At 41.9% G+C, this 6571-nt stretch overlaps 1 pseudogene; it reads left to right on the top strand.

Moving 5' to 3' along the window:
• Nucleotides 1-653: 653 nt before the first annotated feature.
• LOC122677972 lies at nt 654-1529 on the top strand (annotated as a pseudogene).
• Nucleotides 1530-6571: the final 5042 nt, after the last annotated feature.

Genomic DNA, 6571 nt, shown 5'->3' with positions numbered 1-6571 from the left:
CATAGAACCTGCATAGATCAGGTTAAAAAAACAAAAAACAAAACAAACAAACAAAAAAAAACAAAATTGCATTACTGAGTTTGCAAGAAGTCAAGGAGCTCTTCAAGAGGCAAAAAATCCTTAAAAGTCCATGAGTTAAGACCAGACTGGTGAACAGTAAGCTGCTCTTACTTGGCAAGGAGATTCAGGAGAAGCTGAAGGTTCAAAATTCTTGGTCTTAACTATGTCTGCTCAATACCCTCACAGCAAGATCCTACTTCTAACTTCTGTGTGAGAGACCTAGAGGGTGGAACTTTCAGTTGGTGTTGCAACTTTGAAAGTTTTCCAATCAAACCCTTCCTGAGGTCCTCAGATCAATTTTCTCTGTGACTCCAGGGAGTGAGTGTCTGTGCTTAGTCACTAAGTTATGCCCAGCTCTTTGCGACCCCGTGGACTGTAGCCCACCAGGCTCCTCTGTCCATGGGATTCTCCAGGCAAGAATACTGGAATAGGTAGCCATTTCCTTCTCTAGGGGATCTTCCTGTCCAGGGATAGAACCTGTGTCTCCTGCTTGGCAGGGGAATTCTTTATCACTGAGCCAACTCAGAAGCCCTCAGGGAATGGGAGACTCCCTCAAAGTTGCTATGAAGGCTTCTTCTCTGTAAAAACACCAGATGGTGGCTGATGCTGGTGCTGAGGGAGGGCCCAGAGGCCCCTAGGTCCCTGGAATGGGAGGCCTCAGTGGCTTCAGTGGAGGCTTTGGTTGCAGTATCTGAGACAGGGATTGGGCCAGGGCCGAGGCTGTGGAGCCTGAGGGTGCGGTCTTGCCTAGGCAAGACCAAGGACGAGTGGCTCCCCATCACCAAACTGGGCTGCCTGGTCAGGGATGTGAAGATCAAATGCCTGGAGGAGATATATCTTGTCTCTCTGCCCATCAAGGAATCTGAGATCATTGATTTTTTCCTGGGAGCATCCCTCAAGGATGAGTTTTGAAGATTATGCCTGTGCAAAAGCAGATGCTTTTGTTGTCCAGGGACCAGGTTCAAGGCATTTGTTTCCATCAGGGATTGCGATGGTCACGTTGGTTTGGGTGTCAAGTGCTCTAAGACGATAGCCACTGCCTTTTGTGGGGCCATCGTTCTTGCCAAGCTCTTCATTGTCCCTGTGCCGTGAAGCGACTGGGGGAATAAGATCTGCAGGTCCCACACTGGCCAGGTGACTGGCCACTGTGGTTCTGTGCTGGTGCACCTCATCCCTGCCCCCAGGGGCACTGGCATCATCTCAGCCCCCGTGCCCAAGAAGCTCCTTGGTGATGGCCGGAACTGATCACCGCTGCACCTCTGCCAGGGGCTGCCCTGTCACCCTGGGCAACTTCGCCAAGGCCACTTTTGATGCCATTTCTAAGACCGACAGTTATCTGACCCCTGATCTCTCGAAAGATTATGGTGTTCATTGAGTCTGCCTATCAGGAATTCACTGACCATCTTACAAAGACCCACCCCAGAGTCTCCCTTCAGAGGACCTGGGCTCCAGCTATAGCCACCACATAGTTTTATATGAGAAAAACACAGTAATGGAGCTCATTAAAAATTAAGTTGCTGTGAAGAACTTCACCACTTCACCTGTCTGTCTCTCTGTCTCCCCACTCTTGACCCAGGGCTCGAACCCCTGTCTCCTATGTCTGCCTGCACTGCAGGAGGAGTCTTTACTGCTGGGCCACCAGGGAAGCCCCCCTACACTCCCTTAAGCCTCAGTTCTAACAGGGCAAGGATAAACCAGGTGACAGTGATATTTATAAAATAGCACTGTTGTTATGGCGACTAAGTGCCAAAGCCACTGGATCCCCTGAGGTCTTATTGTTCTCCCCCTGCCCTCTGTCCCAGGTTACCTCTCATGATAATCTGAGTAACGTGAAGCAGTGAGTGAAAAACATGGATTACTAATGTCTCAGTTCCTCACAGCAAAGAAAGCCATCCTGCCTTCTGTGGAGAAAACCACCAGCCCTGAGTAACTTTACCATGCCAGATGCATAAGAGAGTAATACATAGAAAAATGGTAGTTGGAATTCAGTGGGTGAAATAATCATGTAATAAAGGATATAATAATAATATCATTTATATATAATATCATATATATCAGTAAAATTAACTTTTCATCTAGAAGAAAGTTGTTTCTAACCTTGTTTATGCATAAAATATATTCCATATAGCCTGAAAATCTAAAATCAAAAAGAAACAAAAAGGTTAAATAAACATTTAGGAGATTAGGAAAATATCTTGGGGGTAGGAAAAAACCTTCTTACATAGGAATTAAAACAAGATAAACTAAAAAAAGAAAAAAAGCATCGATGATTCTATACAAATTTAAAAGATACTACGATGTCTGCAGGAGATGGCAAGAGTGAACATCAACATTTTAGGAATCAGTGAACTAAAATGGACCAGAATGGGTGAATTTAACTCAGATGACCGTTACATCCACTACTTTGGGCAAGAATCCCTTAGAAGAAGTGGAGTACCTCTCATAGTCAACAAAAGTCCTAAATGCAATACTTGTGTGCAGTCTCAAAAAAGACAGAATGATCTCTGTTCGTTTCCAAGGCGAATCATTCAATACCACAGTAATCCAAGTCTATGCCCCAACCACTAATGCGAAGAAGCTGAAGTTGAATGGTCCTGTGATGATCTACAAGACCTTCTAGAATCAACACCAAAAAAAGTGTCCTTTTCATCGTAGGGGACTTGAATGCAAAAGTAGGAAGTCAAGAGATACCTGGAGTAACAGGCAAGTTTGGCCTTAGAGTACAAAATGAATCAGGGCAAATATTAACAGAGTTTTGCCAAGAGAACACACTGGTCATAGCAAACACCCTCTTCCAACAACACAAGAGAAGACTCTACACATGAACATTGCCAGATGGTCAATACTGAAATCAGACTGATTATATTCTTTGCAGTCAAAGATAAAGAAGCTCTATACAGTCACCAAAAACAAGACCTGGAGCTGACTGTGGCTCAGATCATGAACTCCTTATTGCCAAATTCAGACTTAAATTGAAGAAAGTAGGGAAAACCATTAGACCATTCACGTATGACCTAAATCAAATCCCTTGAAAGTGATAAATAGATTCAAGGGATTAGATCTGATAGACAGGGCGCCTGAAGAACTATGGACGCAGGTTCATGACATTGTACAGGAGGCAGTGATCAAGACAATTCCCAAGAAAAAGAAATGCAAAAAAGGGAAAATGATTGTCTGAGGAGGCCCTACAAATAGCCGAGAAAAGAAGAGAAGCGAAAGGCAAATGAGAAAAGGAAAGATATACCCATCTGAATGCAGAGTTACAAAGAATAGCAAGGAGAGATAAGAAAGCCTCCCTCAGTGATCAATGCAAAGAAATAGAGGAAAATAATAGAATGGGAAAGACTAGAGATCTCTTCAAGAAAATTAGAGATACCAAGGGAACATTTCTTGCAAAAATGGGCACAATTAAGGACAGAAGTGGTATGGACCTAACAGAAGCACAAGATATTAAGAAGAGGTGGCAAGAATACACAAAAGAACTATACAAAAAAGATCTTCATGACCCAGATAACCACAATGATGTGATCACTCACCTAGAGCCAGACATTCTGGAGTCCGAAGTCAAGTGGGCCTTAGGAAGCATCACTACAAAAAAGCTAGTGGAGGTGAGGAAATTCCAGCTGATCTACTTCAAATCCTAAAAGATGATGCTGTGAAAGTGCTGTACTCAATATGCCAGCAAATTTGGAAAACTCAGCAGTGTCCACAGGACTGGAAAATGTCAATTTTCATTCCAATCCCAAAGAAAGGCAATGCCAAAGAATATTCAAACCACTGCACAATTGCACTCATCTCTAGCACTCATGCTAGCAAAGTAATGCTTAAAATTCTCCAAGCAAGGTTTCAGCAGTATGTGAACTGAGAACTTTCAGATGTTCAATCTGGACTTAGAAAAGGCAGAGGAACCAGAGATCAAATTGGCAACATCTGTTGGATCATAGAAAAAGCAAGAGAATTCCAGAAAAACATCTACTTCTGCTTCATTGACTACATGAAAGCCTTTGACTGCGTGGATCACAACAAACTGTGGAAATTTCTTAAAGAAATGGGAATACCAAACCACCTGACCTGCTTCCTGAGAAATCTGTATGTGGGTCAAGAAGCAACAGTTAGAACTGGATGGAAAAACAGACTGGTTCCAAATTGGAAAAGGAGTATGTCAAGGCTATATATTGTCACCCTGCTTATTTAACTCATATGCAGAGTACATCATGCGAAATGCCGGGCTAGATGAAGCACAAGCTGGAATCAGGATTGCAGGGAGAAATATCAATAACCTCAGGTATGCAGATGACACCACCCTTATGGCAGAAAGTGAAGAGGAACTGAAGAGCCTCTTGCTTAAAGTGAAAGGGGAGAGTGAAAAAACTGTCTTAAAACTCAACATTCAGAAAACGAAGATCATGGCGTCTGGTCCTATCACTTCATGGCAAATAGATGGTGAAACAATGGAAACAGTGACAGACTTTATTTTCTTGGGCTCCAAAATCACTGCAAATGGTGACTGCAGCCATGAAATTAAAAGACACTTGCTCCTTGGAAGAAAAGCTGTGACTAACCAAGACAGCATATTAAAAAGCGGAGACATTACTTTGCAACAAAGGTCCGTCTAGTCAAAGCTATGGTTTTTCCAGCAGTCGTGTATGGATGTGAGAGTTGGACCATAAAGAAAGCTGAGAGCTTTCATGGATTGGAAGAATCAATATTGTCAAAATGGCTATTCTACCTAAAGCAATCTATAGATTCAATGCAATCCCTATCAAGCTACCAACGGTATTTTTCACAGAACTAGAACAAATAATTTCACAATTTGTATGGAAATACAAAAAACCTCGAATAGCCGAAGTAATCTTGAGAAAGAAGAATGGAACTGGAGGAATCAACCTGTCTGACTTCAGACTATACTACAAAGCCACAGTCATCAAGACAGTATGGTACTGGCACAAAGACAGAAATATAGATCAATGGAACAGAATAGAAAGCCCAGAGATAAATCCACGAACCTATGGACACCTTATCTTTGACAAAGGAGGTAAGGATATACAATGGAAAAAAGACAACCTCTTTAACAGGTGGTGCTGGGATAACTGGTCAACCACTTGTAAAAGAATGAAACTAGAACACTTTCTAACACCATACACAAAAATAAACTCAAAATGGATTAAAGATCTAAATGTAAGACCAGAAACTATAAAACTCCTAGAGGAGAACATAGGCAAAACACTCTCCGACATAAATCACAGCAAGATCCTCTATGACCCACCTCCCAGAATATTGGAAATAAAAGCAAAACTAAACAAATGGGACCTAATGAAACTTAAAAGCTTTTGCACTACAAAGGAAACTATAAGTAAGGTGAAAAGACAGCCCTCAGATTGGGAGAAAATAATAGCAAATGAAGAAACAGACAAAGGATTAATCTCAAAAATATACAAGCAACTCCTGAAGCTCAATTCCAGAAAAATAAATGACCCAATCAAAAAATGGGCCAAAGAACTAAACAGACATTTCTCCAAAGAAGACATACAGATGGCTAACAAACACATGAGAAGATGCTCAACATCACTCATTATCATAGAAATGCAAATCAAAACCACAATGAGGTACCATTACACGCCAGTCAGGATGGCTGCTATCCAAAAGTCTACAAGCAATAAATGCTGGAGAGAGTGTGGAGAAAAGGGAACCCTCTTACACTGTTGGTGGGAATGCAAACTAGTACAGCTGCTATGGAGAACAGTGTGGAGATTTCTTAAAAAACTGGAAATAGAACTGCCATATGACCCAGCAATCCCACTTCTGGGCATACACACTGAAGAAACCAGATCTGAAAGAGACACGTGCACCCCAATGTTCATCACAGCACTGTTTACAATAGCCAGGACATGGAAGCAACCTAGATGTCCATCAGCAGATGAATGGATAAGGAAGCTATGGTACATATACACAGTGGAGTATTACTCGGCTATTAAAAAGAATTCATTTGAATCAGTTCTAATGAGATGGATGAAACTGGAGCCCATTATACAGAGTGGAGTAAGCCAGAAAGATAAAGAACATTACAGCATACTAACACATATATATGGAATTTAGAAAGATGGTAATGATAACCCTACATGCAAAACAGAAAAAGAGACACAGAAGTACAGAACAGACTTTTGAACTCTGTGGGAGAAGGTGAGGGTGGGATGTTTCGAAAGAACAGCATGTATATTATCTATGGTGAAACAGATCACCAGCCCAGATGGGATGCATGAGACAAGTGCTCGGGCCTGGTGCACTGGGAAGACCCAGAGGAATCGGGTGGAGAGGGAGGTGGGAGGGGGGATCGGGATGGGGAATATGTGTAAATCTATGGCTGATTCATGTCAATGTATGACAAAACCCACTGGAAAAAAATAAATAAATAAATAAAGGAGAAATTGAAAAAAAAAAAAGAAAGAAAGAAAGCTGAGAGCTGAAGAATTGATGCTTTTGAACTGTGGTGTTGGAGAAGACCCTTGAGAAT

The sequence above is a fragment of the Cervus elaphus genome, chromosome 3 (genome assembly GCF_910594005.1).
Source record: "Cervus elaphus chromosome 3, mCerEla1.1, whole genome shotgun sequence".
NCBI lineage: Eukaryota > Metazoa > Chordata > Mammalia > Artiodactyla > Cervidae > Cervus > Cervus elaphus.
This window is presented reverse-complemented; position numbering and strand designations above follow the sequence as displayed.